This window comes from Leuciscus leuciscus, assembly GCF_965113295.1.
Source record: "Leuciscus leuciscus genome assembly, chromosome: 18".
NCBI classification, from domain to species: Eukaryota; Metazoa; Chordata; class Actinopteri; order Cypriniformes; family Leuciscidae; genus Leuciscus; species Leuciscus leuciscus.
Window position 1 is genome coordinate 2,210,662 of NC_138742.1, and position 14,308 is coordinate 2,224,969.

The following is a 14,308-nucleotide window of genomic DNA, read 5'->3' on the forward strand; positions in this document are numbered from 1 at the left end:
CTGTTCTCTGATCTTGCCCTATTTACATGATTGTACTGTGGTTTGGGGTAGTACATATAAAAGCTCATTAAAACCAATAGTAATGCTGCAAAAAAGAGAAATCCGATTCATTCATAAAGTTGGGTTTTTGGACCACACAAACTCATTATTTTTTTAAATCAAAGATCATGAAGTTTTGTGACATTACTGAGTTCGAAACAGTACAGATGTTATACAAAGCAAGGGACAAATTGTTACCAAGCCAAATACAAAGAAGGTTCCAAGAACGTACTGGTTGTTATGAATTACGTGATGAATTTAACTTTAGAACTCAGAAACATAGTACAACTTTGAAAAGTTTTAGCCCTACAGTTAATGTGGTACAATTGTGGAATAATTTGGAGATGGAGATGAAACGATGTCCAAACATCAACTTTGTTCAAATATAAATACAAACAAAAGATTTTTGAAAAGTATCGAGAAGAAGAAATTAGTTGCCACTAGGGGGAGCATTAGGATCAATTTACATTTTATTAATTAAGGAAGAGTGTTGTTGCTCTGAACGGTTATGATTCAATTGCTCAGAATTACAAAAAAAGAGAATTACTGTAGGCGAGCTATGGATCTGTTGAGAGGGACCCTCCCAAAGGGGTCATAAAACCTCGTCTTTTAATGCACCTCACAGCATAGATGTAAATGTAAAGGCCAACTAGTAAATGGTCATTTCTTTTTGCTGTTGTTTTCTTGTTTCCTTGTTGTTTTGTTCCTTTTGCACTATGTTCCTGTGTATTATTATGAAATTATACATTTTATTGTATTAATTTTGGGGGAGGGCGCTTATAAGCTCTTTTGCTTCGTCACTCCTTTTGAGCAGAATGTTTACTGCTCAAATAAACAAATAAACTAAACTAAACTAAACTAATGTTATGTTAAAATACATTCACATAAACCTGCACAACAAGTGAATATCAATTAAAGCTGCTCAGTTCACGTCAAGAAAGAAGTTTGTTCAACAGTAAAAAAATATACAAGGCAACCAATTGCATTTAACAAAACATTTAATTGAATGAATGAATGAATGAATGAATGAATGAATGAATGAATGAAAGAAATACACTTTATTGCCCCCAATTATATATTCTATCTATGGAGATATCTGTCTTCAAAGAAACTCGTTGGACTTCCTACAGGGAGAGAAAGATGGCAGAAAGCAGGCCAGAAGAGGAATACAAGTGTTCACAGTAGCCATTACATTCTGCTACCGACGCTGCAGGATAATCTGGAGACCTGGCGGTGAATCGAGAATCAGTCAAACGCTCAGCCATATATTGATAACAAAAGCATTCAAACTCCACACTATAAGTAATGGTAGTTACTTGGATGTTTGGGTGAGAGCGTTCCCCTGCCAGAAGCAGAGCGTGTCATCGGCCCCAGAGGAGACCGGGTCCTGAACAATGCCTGATGCTGTTGGAGAGAACTGGTAGTGGTAAAGAAAGAGGAAACGGTGTTAAAGTTAATACACTGAAGGACAGATTAAATACACATTGAAAGCCTATGTTTCCTAAACATTTTCAGGGGTTGAGATTACAGAAGTGACTTTATACCTATTTGGACATTTGTCATGATTTCTGTTATTTTGACTCTGTACTCCTGTACATCATTTGAAATTAAATGAGAACAAATATATATATATATATATATATATATACAAACCACTATTGTTATCCAAATTGTTATTCTTACACATTAACATTATGGAAGAAGCTGGATGATTATTTTGCTCATCCAACAAATTATGCAAATTAGGGAAAATATAATTTTATATTTTTATTGCATTATGATACTGTATATACAAAGCTCAAAATTCTGCTTTTCTATAATGTTCAGGATTTTTTACATTCATTTACACGTTTTAGCAGTGAGGTCTTATTTGTGGGGGTGCAGCTGCTGTACTTATTTGCTTTATATCCAGATGTATTTCTAATATTCTGACCATAATATGTAAATAGGGTTGACAAAAAAACCTCTGAATACAATATAGTGCAACATCACATTTAACTATGACCTCAGTATTGAATTTACACATTTCTGACTGGTAGCTAACGTTAATGAAGTGTTGGTCATGTAAGCTAGCTGCAATTAACTATTATCTTCCAATAAACATGAACTAAAGTTGGCTACATAAATTGCAACTAAATTCATGAGAGGACGGCTAATGCGTTCAAATGTCAAAAATGCAGTAATTTCTTCAACTTACCAGCGAGCGTACTTCAGAAACACTGAACATGAATGGGGTTTAGCGCTGGAACTATCAGTGTTTGGAACATAGACAGTATATAAACTGGACACAGCGACTCCATTGGATTCAACGGAGACAAGTGAAGTCAATTAGAAGCGGGGCGGATGGCCAAGATGGCGGTGGGTGCAGACAACCTTTTCTAAGTGGAGATAATTTTCCCGGGATTTCCCTTCTAACTTTACTTATTATTATGAACTGACGACAAAAAAATAATAATATTTTACATGAACTTTGTGTCGAATTTTTTAAATCGATCAACTTTTACTCCGTGTTATTATTACTGTTACACTGTTTAACCTGCAAGCTAGCTAGCCTGCTAGATAATCACTATTGGTTGGTAGTGTTGGTAGTGTTGTTATAACCAGTCAACTGAACCAACAATCTTTTCACAAAACTGACAAAACCTCGTCAAATCCATCAACATGCCGTGCATGAGCTACTTTCTGACATTCTAACTGAAAGTGGGTGAATATCAAAATACATGATAGAAACATTTTGTTAAACCACTTCCAAGCGTTATGTTGACAACACTTTTGAAACAATTACTTTTTATTACAACTGTACATGAATAAATAGGCCATTTGGCCCTGGACTAATAGGGTATTCTATCTGTCCATTCTATTGGCTCTATTCTATTCTGAAGACTATTTTGAAATCTAATTTAAGGCTCTCGCAAATAAATAGTATGGGTATATTATACATTTTCTGAGTCATCAGAGTGCCTTGAGTATTGAAGTTGTTGAGTTTTGTGTCTGTGGTGTTCTTTCATGCCACAGGGATAAAAGAAAGCATACAGTTTAGGTGGAAATTGTGAAAAAATGTGTGTTATTTCTGGTTTAAAGAAGTCATGTGACCTCTGTGTTTGTCAGACAGATTCAGTACTGGGCTTAAATGAAAGCCTAAAAGGTCCCCTTTCCAACGATACCAAGCAGCATATTATAGAATATTGACAATATCCCTCGCATGAGCCTAAACCAGATATACACCAGATTTCAAAAACAGAATTAATCTTAGGGGGTTAGTAACTTCATGAGCTGAAAACAGTGATTTCGCTTCCACCCCTGCACTGCTATCGGGATTCTTCTAGTACTAGGGGTGTATACCTTGCCAAAAATCACTATGAGACTTTGTCCCCCCAGATGATACCGATGGACCAAATTTGGGGCCCTGGCTCATGGACTTTAGGGTCTTTTAAACTATTGTTTGTTGCATAAATATCTTCTATATAATGCTCTGCAATATTCCTTGAAAAAAATGTACAAAATATAAATACAAATTGTGTACTTACAGTTGCATATGAACACAAAGATTGTTTAGCCAACACATTTTTATATACATTGTCCAGGTAGCCTACCATTCCTATAACATAACGTGTTACCTATAGGCCAACAGCATACATTAGCTACTAAGAAATTGACTTGCTCCAAGTACTCTACATTTCAGTTACTGAAACATTAGGTAACTCGAACCTCTTTCTTCTCTATGTAAGCCTTGTTACCTACAAAGTACGCTCTCTTTCCCTCTTTGTGTGCTTTTTCAGCAAGCGGCCATAACTTGGTGCGTGCTTCTTTGTCTGCAGCGGTCAGATCCTCTTTAAAACGGAGATGCTTTCTTTGTAGATATTCATTTGCTTTGGCATTTCTCCATACCAAGTCTCTTGCCGTCCGTGAAAGAAACCTGATGATCACTGGTCGCGGTGTGACGTTGCTCTTCACCTCTGGAGGTTTGCCAATCCTGTGGACTACATCGATGACACCTGTCACAAATGTGCATTCAGTTTCTGGAAGGATCTCTTTGCATATTTCTATCACAACCGCTTTAACATCTTCTTCTGGTCTCTCAGGGGAACCATAGAGACGCAAGTTCCATCGCCTGTTGTATCGCTCAGCATCGTTTAACTTCTGCTCCATTTCGTGAATCTTCTTTTGAGATTCAAACGCTCTGTGTTTAAGACATGCACTTTCCTTCTTTAAATCAGAAATGTCTGGATAACAGTTATCGAGTGATTTTTTGAGTCCTTCGATTTGTAGAGTGCTTTGTTTGACGGCCATGTCAATTTGATCGGATGGTTCGTCAGTTTTCGCCGTCAGAATGCGAATGATGTTCTCTTGCATCTCAGTCAGAGAAAGTTCATTTCCTCCATCATTCTTAGCTTTCTGTGGTGGACGTTTCACTGGAGAATTAGGATTTGTATTACAGTTACCTCCTTCAACCACTTTACAACTATAAGAATGGAGATCATTAATACACCTTTTTTCTTTTGCAGATTCAGTCTCCATCTCCACAGAATTCTCCATCTTTCGCGGTGTATGTCGACCAAACGGCTGAGAAAGTACCGTTTACACACAAACCTGTTGTTGAAAGTCTCCAAAAGTGTCTTTACAAATGCATAACTAGCAATACTAAGCAACCATACGATTTAAATCTTATTAAATTAAGTGGACCCTATGTTTCTCTGTCTCAGCTCAAAATACACCAACCGCTCACGTCGCCATCTTGAGCCCCCAGCATGATGTGACATTTGAACCGAGGCGTCGGAGCTTGTGTCGAGAATAAATGGGCGTGCCAGATGAAGCCGCGATTCGAGGCTTGTGTTGTTAACGTGAAAATCACGTGACTAATGACAAACGAGGCCTCGGTTTGTGTGGATACGTCATCGGTTCGGTCTGAGTGTCGCTTCCGGATAAAGGGGTTCGAAACTCGCGCCACCTTGTGGGTGTTGCAGGAGAAGCAGAAGCAGTTGTAGTGTCAAGAGAGTCAGAGAGTTAGAGAACTCCTATTGTCATTGTCGTTATTGTGTCATATATGTGTTAGGGCTGTATATTATTACATTATATCAGTTTAGAATAGTTATAGTATATTGTTATTATTAATTATAGTAGGCCTAGCTATATTATAGTCTTGTTATATTAATTAGATAGGATTATTTGGATTGCTTTGTATTTTTGGATCTGGACTGGACTGCTTTTTGATTTGTTTGCTTTTTGTGACCTCTTCCTTTTTCCTGGTAATGGAACCAGCAAGAAAGAGGAGATCCTCCCCTGTCTGAGCTCAACAGAAGCATCAGTGTCCTCATTTACACCAGCTGGCACTGCCATTTTTATGTTCCCCTGCATCCTCTGTGGCTGGAGAGGTTTTGTCCAAGAAGAGGGACTTTTCCCACCCCAGACTATTCTGTTGCAGTTTACTTTATTACACTCCCTCCACCATTAGCACTGCACTCAACACAGTGTCACTTTTGCTGTTCATACTGTCACTAGCCAAACGATTGATGAATAATTAATTCATTGTGTGTGTGACAGTTGTCTCTGCATAAATAAATTCAGACAGAGAAAGATACATATTTTATTTTATACCCAGGCAATGGACATTGGTTCAAAATTAATTAATTAGTCTGCTATGTATTTGCACAGTAGCTAGGTGTCACTAGTGAGCAATGCTGAATGAAGCTTCGAGTAATGAACCTTTGAGGTTGGCAAGATGGCGGACCGGGTGCATCATTACTTCTGAGCGCTGTCTGCTTGTCCCAAATTTTAAATAACTTAACCATCCAACTGCCTTCAACAGACCTTCCAAGATTTATACTCTCTTGAAATTCATTGTTGAGAAAGAATTGAGCCATGAAACCGTCTCCAGCCCACCGAGACACGGCCGCTACCCACCACAACTACGCAGCAAAGATGGAAACTTCGACTGAGAGCCTCAAAAGAAAAGACCCATTCTCTCCAGTTAAAAACCAACCAACCACCAAAATGAAGGACTCGACTACAGATGAAGGTACGAAAGCCGTCCTAGAAGCGATAAAAAATCTCACTGATAAAGTGGATGGCCTCGGTACCCAAATAAAACAGAACTCAGTTATGCTAGCTAGCATGGCTAAAGCGGTGGAGTTCAATGCGGCGGAGATCAAAGACTGCAAAACTCAGCTACAAACCACGGAGCGGGAGGTGTCAGTGATTAAAAAAGACAACGCTATGTTAATGGAAAGAGTCCTGGAGTTGGAACGGTACAAGCGCCGTTGGAACCTCAGAATCCGAGGGATAAAGGAATGTGAAGGAGAAAACACACGAGAAATGGTTGCCAACTTGCTGATAAAAATCTCCCCTGCATGGGCTCCGAACATCAACCACATCGTGGACTCGGCTCATTGACTGGGAAGACGTGAGGTGAACAGGACCAGGCAGGTCATCGTCCAGTTTACACAGAGATTACACCGAGATGCGTTGTGGAAGATGACCAAGGATTCCTCCATCTGCAAAGAACTGGGGATTGGATTTATCGAAGACCTCTGCAAGGCTGACAGGGAGGCTCGAGTAACGCTATGGCCGAAGATACAACAAGCACGGGCGGCTGGGAAACGAGCTTACTACAGAGGAGGAGACGGTTACATTGATGGACACAGAATCACTTAATGAAAACACCTGAGGTATACTGATAGATAAAACCTAAAATTTTCAAGCACTAAATAGGGTCTTTATTTCCCCTGTGATAATAAGGTTGGATGGTTAAGTTAAGTTATATTTTCTAAGATATTGAAGGGACTCTGCCCACACTTATCTTTGCGGGCCTTCTGTCTTTTTCATTTTTGACTTCTCTTCAGTCAGTAAAACTTGTTACTGTTTACTAGCGGTTGCTAGTTGTTTAAAATGAATGCTGATTTTTCTTGTATTTCCTTGAATGCTAGGGGCTTAAGAGATCTTACTAAGAGAAAATCAATTTTTTTGTTTTGTAAGGGCGAGAAAGCAAACTTTGTTTTATTACAAGAAACACACTCAAAGCAGGAAGATGAAAAATTCTGGACCAATCAATGGGGGGATAAAATCATTTTTGACCATGGCTCCACAAAATCAGCTGGACTGGCCATTCTGTTTTGTAACTCTCCTGGCAAATTGGTGGCCTCTAAACTTAGTAACAATGGTCACTGGCTAATCTGTGTTTTGAATATTGATGATCAGTATTGTATTCTTGCTAATATCTATGGCTTTAACAACCCAGCTCAAAATAAATTATTACTTACAGAGCTTTCAGACAATATTAAAAATCTAAAACTCACCTACCCACTTGCAAATATCTCACTGGCGGAAGAGAGAAAAAAAGCTACACATCTTTATTCTGCTTTGCTCTAACATAAGCGTTCACAGTAGCCTACTATTAAAAAAGCATCATGTAACGTTAGTTACCTTCGGAGTTCATCAAAACAAATTAAAAACACCCACAACATACACAACATACACAGAGATTATTCTACAATTTCCATTTACAAGAAAATATAGGCTAAAACAGCTGTTTCTCCACGGCGGGAGTGACATTTCAGGACAATGGACAGCGCAAAACTGAACTAAATAGGCCTACTAAACTATTATTAGTCTCATCATCACAACATAACGTGACAACACAATATAGTGAACTTTGACAGTACATAATGCCAGTTAGATAAATACACTAACAACCGGCCAGCATGAAACTTTAAATTTAACTTGCAGTTAGAAGAGCTGAAGACGGCGCTTGTGAGCTGATTGGAACTTCCTGAGAACAGCGTCCTTCCATTCACCACAACACTTTTTTGTCAAGTCCTTCTCGAATGCAAGTTGAACTAGTCTGGCCTTTCTTGTGTGAAGCATGCTCCTTCTGTGTTCTGAAAACACATTTTTGAGCGTGGAGAACGAATTTTCGCAGGTCGCGGTAGAAGCACCAAATACCAAAGCCAGTTGGAGTGCCGTCAACGCAGTGGGCATCGCCTTAAGCGTTTTGTAATGTTTGGACAACAGTCTCTGAACTGTCCATTTCTCCTCTGAGTCGTCTTCCATTTGGGACTGGAGAAATCGACGTGCGACGCAGAACTCCGACTCCACTATCTCCATTCCTGCTAAATCCATAATGTGTTTGAGTTTTTTCACATCCAGAAAACGTTTATTTTCTGGGTCAAGAGCTTCCAATGCACTTATCAGCTTCCCATTGCGCTCGCTGAAACGCACATCCATTTCTCCAAGTACGGCATCAATCGCACTGAAAAAAAGTCTCTTCAGCTCTGACTTGTCGTCGTTATTTGTGTCGTTTTGTCCCACACTCTCCTCAAGAACGTACTCCTCCAGGTTCCTGTTCATAACACGTCTCCTTTTGCTGGGTTCTATGGGCTCGTTGTTGTTGGTAGCAGTACTCCAGAGCTCGGTAAATGCATCGTCGCATCTCAGATCACGAACACAGTCTATCGCACTGTGCACGAGTTTCACTGCATTCAGTAGGTCCATTTCCTTCGCCTGTAGCTGTTTGTTAGGCGAGTCCAGAAGCAGTAATATCTTGTGCACACTATGTCCAATGAACACAAAGCTGCGCTCCTTTATCTGGTGTAAAAGGCCAGTTGCCAGCACTCTCACTTCTGATCCAAAGGCCCGAGAGCTGCTCGTCTTTGACAGTACCGCAATGATATCCTCCAAGTTTTTAAGGATCACAGAGACCGTTGCTAGATGGCCTGTCCAGCGTTGGTCAAGGAGGCGCTTCAGGGTATCACCTTTATAGTGAGTGGAAACGGTGGGCTTTCTCAGGAAATTATAAAGCATGCCACACACATTAAAGAAGTCACCAATTGCTTCTTCAGCCGACAGAGCATGAACGACCACAAGGTGCAGCTGGTGGTTAAAGCAGTGGATGTAAGGGATTTCTCTGCCAAGTCTATCCTGTAGCAGTTTTTGGACTCCTCCGTGTTTCCCAGACATGAGGGATGCACCGTCATAGCACTGACTCAATATCTTTGCACTGCTGAGCCCCGCTTTTTGAAGTTCTTGTAATATGGTGTCAGTGAGTGTCCCTGCGTCCCCAGCTTCTGCAGTGGCCATGGTAAGCAGACGTTCTGTCACCTTACAACTGTCCTCTGATATGAACTGGATGACTATTGAAATGTTCTCACACCCAGTGGAGTCACGAGTCCCGTCAACTTTGATCGTGAACCACTGCGAGCCTATGTCACGTACAATAGCATCCGTTATGACACTGCTCATTGCCTCAAGTAGTTCGTTTTGTATTTCGTGACTTGTGTATGTTGCGTTGCGAGGTATTGTTTTCACGACTTTAACCAGCTGCTGGTCTTTTCGGAGGGTGTATTCAAATAGAGAAAGGAACAGTCCACTCCCCCCCTCTGACATACTATCAAAGGCATCTAGCTTTCCTCTCAAAGGTAGTTGATTTGTTGCCAGAAACTCCAAAATGTCAATAATGGCAGACATGTAGTATCGGTTCCTTGAAAGCTGCTCTGTGTTAATCAATTTGGAAATCTCTGTGTCCGTCTCTGTGCGTTTCCCTCGTTCCCTCCAAGCAGCAACGCATGTCAGGTGCTCTTTGGAAGTGGCATGTTTATGGAAGCCTTTGTTAGATTCGTTTGCATGCTTCCAGTTGCAATATCCCTTTGTGATAAAAACTGAATCAACATTGGTATATGCTGTCGCTGACCGAAATTTCCTACAAGGAAAACAAAAAGCGCTGTCTGTGTTCACAGAGTATTCCAGCCAGTCTCTTCCATGGTACCATGTACTCACAAATGAGCGTTTTTTCCCATTATAAAGGCGGCTTGGATACTTGTCCAGTTTCACCTGGTTGGGCTTTTCGTCACCGAGATCCTCAGGTGGACCTTGAAGTGTAGGAAGGTCTGGTCCAAATGTAGTGGAGCTGGAGCTACAGGTGCTAGCTTGGGAAGCTGCGATGTTAGCGGCCACGCCGCCGCCGCCGGCCACGGAGTCACAAATGTTAGCCGGGCTGTTGTCGTTGTCTTGTTGTATGGGGTCAGCAGAATCGTTAATCAACGTGGAAGGAGAAACTGTGGTTTTGAACCATTTTCTAATGTCCATTTTTGGACAGTTTTCATCTGTTTGCTTTGTTTTGAATGCAGCCAGGAATATTGCGCCAACTGAAAGTCATTTCATTCATGTTTTAATGTGCAAGTGATTGGGGGGGCGGCAGGGGGGTTTCCTCACTGTGGTTTTATGTTGGCTAAGCTTTATTATATTTTCAGCTAATGAGCAGTTTGTAGACATATTTTTATTATTTCTCACTAAAATGTAAATTAAACTGATATTATTTTGTAAATTATATCAGAATTCAATTTGGGGGGGCATAAAAGACATTTGGGGGGGCATTGCCCCCTAATGCCCCCCCATACCGCCGGCGCTGCAATATGGTTTATGATGAACATCTGGATAGATACCCCTCTAAGTGTCAACATAGCTCTCATAACCCTGCCTTATCTAATTTCTGTGGCAATCATAACTTAGTAGATCCCTGGCGCCTTGTACACCCCAGTGTTAGACAATACACCTGGTTCAAACCGAATAGTACATTCAAATCCAGGATTGACTTCTGGCTAATTTCTGCTTCAATGATGTGTTCTGTCTCAGACTGCTGTATGTCAGCAGCTCCTCTGTCTGATCACTCGGTCATCAAGTTGGCCTTTAAGCCTCCTGCAGAAATAAGGGCTATTGGAAATTCAATTCATCTTTATTAAATTGTCAAGCATATTGTGATGGCATTAAATCTCTAATTACTGAAGTGATGACTGACAACGCTATAATGTCTTATGTTTCAAAGTGGGAGTTTCTAAAATTCAAATTTCGAGAATTCTCCATTCATTTTGGGAAATCATTTCACAAAAATAACAAACTAGCAGAACTTAATTTAATTAAAGAAATAAACATTCATTGTAATAAGGCATTACCAAATGATAATGATAAACAGAAATTACTAACTCTACAAACACAACTTGATGAGATTTATCTCAAAAAAGCAGAAGATCCAGAGCTAAATGGACTGAAGATGGTGAAAGAAGCACAGCTTATTTCTGCCGATTAGAAAAAAGACGGCAAGAGAGAAATTCAATTAAAACTTTATTAATTCAAAACCAACTATGTACAGATCCAACCTTGATCAAAAAGGAATTGACTTCTTTTTACAGTAAGCTATACTCGTCTACCTTCTCTGCGATTGATTCAGACTCTTTTTTCAACCATATTAAGGATCTTATACCCTGTATTGATGACGAATTTGTAGAGTTACGTGAAGCTGATATCACTCTTCTTGAACTAGACAGAGCTGTAGAAAACCTGTCTTTAAATAAATCTCCCGGCTGTGATGGCCTTACTTCCAATTTCTACCGACACTTTTGGGATCTATTAAAAAATCCGTTCATTCTCATGTTAAAGGAAGCAACCGATAATTTATCTTTTCCGCCCACTATGAAACAAGGCATTATTACTTTAATCCCAAAACCCGGTAAAGACTCCAAAATATTGGATAACCTTAGACCTATCACGTTATTGAATACTGATTATAAAATTGTAACCCTTGCTTATGTTAATAGATTAAAAAGTATATTTATATTTATAAGTGACTCCCAATCCGGATTTATGAAAGACAGATCAATCCACAATAACATCCGTTTGGTGATCGATCTCCTAGATTATAATCATTTAATAGAGGATGATGGTTTTATTTTATTTCTAGACTTTTATAAAGCCTTTGACTCTATTGAACACCCTTTTATTTTTCAGTGTTTAAAACTTTTAGGCTTTGGGAACAAATCTCGAGCCATAGAGTCTCTTTATGATAATTCAAATAGCTCCATTTCGTTACCAAGTGGTACGTCACCAAGATTTGCTATTAAACGGGGGGTCAAACAAGGGTGTCCTATCTCTCCTTTTCTCTTTATAATTGCCACAGAAATGCTTTCTATTTTTATAAAAAATTCAGACATTGCTCCATTGAATGTTATGGGGATACCTGTTGTCATTAGCCAGCTTGCAGATGACACGACCATCTTTATGAAACACCTAACTGAGACTCCTAAGATAATACAAGCAATTAATACGTTCTCGAGTGCCTCTGGGCTTAAACTTAATTTGAACAAATGTGAATTAATGCCAATTCATCAAAGTGACTTAACAGAAGCATACAACATTCCTATAAGATCTGTTGTCAAATACTTAGGAATTCACATATCCAGAAACCCAGCTGAAAGTGAAAATTTGAATGTGTGGAGAATAATAACCGAATGTCAAACTAATCTTAACTCCTGGTTATTGAGAGACATCAGTTTACTTGGGCGGGTCTTTCTTACTAAGATGGAAAGTATATCCAGATCTACCCGGCGTATTCGTTGGCCATCCCTAACAGAGCCATCAAAAAGGTCAACCAAATCAACTTTGATTATATTTGGAAAAAGAAAATCCACTATATTAAAAGAACAGAAATGACCAAAGAATACAAAGAAGGCCTACAGGCTATTGACTTTGATTTCATTAATGGAACACTGAAAATTAACTGGTTGAAATCTTTCCTTAACAATAAGAGCTTTTGGTATCATATCCCCAGTGAAATCTTCAAAAAGTTTGGAGGTATTGACTTCCTGTTAAAATGTGATTTTAATATCCAGAAACTTCCGGTCAAATTGTCCCTATTTCATCAGCAAGTCCTTTTATATTGGAAACTTTTGTACAACCATAATTTCATCCCGCATAACACGCCGATTTGGAACAACAGATACATTACAGTTAAAAACAAATCCTTATATAAAAAGGACTGGATGGATAAAGGTATTTGGTCCTTAATTCATTTGACTGATGGAAATGGGCGTGTGATGACATACGGAATTTTTTGTCTTAAATATGATTTTTTAGTTGATCGCAATTCCTTCGCTTCCATAATGAGTGCCATTCCCATTCCTACATTAAATTTGATTCAAGAGATTGTTTTGAACTCAACTCAAATTTCCCCTAATCTTCCACATCTATTAGTTGGAAACTGTGATTTCAAGAGTATGAAAATTCCTAATAAAACGATTAGAAAGATGCTTGATAATATTACACACCCTTTATTGTCTTTTCGAAACTCAATTAAACACATTTTCACCAAAGATACTATATATTCATTACGCTCTAAATACTTAAAATTTCCCATAAATCCAAAAGTGAAAGAAATCCATTTCAAGGTTTTAAATGGTGTGTATCCATCTGGTGAACTATTGCGACAGAGATGTGGTTTTGAAACGAACAAATGTGTATTTTGTGATGATCCTGAAACTTCTGTTCATTTATTTGTTCAATGTATGCACTCTGAAGTTCTCTGGACTGATATCCACGACTGGCTGCACACAAAGATCCGTATTGAACCTTTTTCTCAGAATGACATTGTTTATGGAGTTGTATTGGACAATAATGAGTGGGACTTCCTGGTAAATATTATAATTATTCTTGCAAAATTTTACATTCACAAATGTAAATATATGAAAGTGAAACCTAGGTTCTATGTATTTCATAACGAGTTTCTTTCTTTCACCAAAGCCCTTAACATAATGGAAAGTAAACAAGCTATGAAACTTCTTTATTTATTTGAAAAATATACTATGCGATCAAAGTCCTAGCTATAATTTCATTTTATTATTTACTTATTTTAATTATAATTATTATTATTTTTAATTTATTTTTTTATTATATATATATATTTTTGTTGTTGTTGTTGTTGTTGCACCTGCTCCAGTGGAATGTTGAAAAAAGATGTAAGCCATATTGTTTGTACATGAGTTTGTTTAATAAAAAAATAAAAAAAATAAAAAAAAAGTAATGAACCTTTGGGAGAAGCAATGGGCTGCGAGGTCTCAGTGGTTCAGGAAGCCTCATCACTATTTACACATGATGACACTCTTAAAGGGCTTGTTTCGTGTAAAAGATGAAGTATTTAAAAGTGTGCTGGTCGTACGAATAAACCTGAAGAACACCATAAACAGCTGCGCTCAATGACGAGCATGCTTTCACACAACCGGAAGCCGCGGCTGACAGCACTTCAAAATAAAAGTCCCGGTGACGCAACCCCTTTGACCTGAAATATTTACTTAAAGTCCCCCTGTAGTCAATAATTGTATCCCTTAACCCTCTGATTATCTTCATTTGGGCCAACACTCGTTGTATTTGGGTCTCCAGGGACCCCAGAATATAACATGCAATTTTGAAACAGAATAATATTTTTTGAAATTTTTTTTTACAAATGTAATTT

The 14,308-nt window shown here is 38.7% G+C and overlaps 2 protein-coding genes and 1 long non-coding RNA gene across 4 annotated transcripts in view; all 3 read right to left on the reverse strand.

The window, feature by feature from the left end:
* The window catches only part of LOC309481069 (uncharacterized protein), a 384,000-nt gene that overhangs the window by 120,453 nt on the left and 249,239 nt on the right, over positions 1–14,308 (reverse strand).
* LOC309481084 (NLR family CARD domain-containing protein 3-like) overlaps positions 1–14,308 on the reverse strand; it is a 190,732-nt gene that overhangs the window by 26,119 nt on the left and 150,305 nt on the right. The gene's annotated exons all lie outside the window — the stretch shown is intronic.
* LOC309481155 lies at positions 1,079–2,525 on the reverse strand. Its single transcript, XR_014199913.1, has 2 exons — positions 1,356–2,525; positions 1,079–1,266 (listed from the first exon to the last, which is right to left on the reverse strand). It is a non-coding gene; the product is annotated as an uncharacterized lncRNA (long non-coding RNA).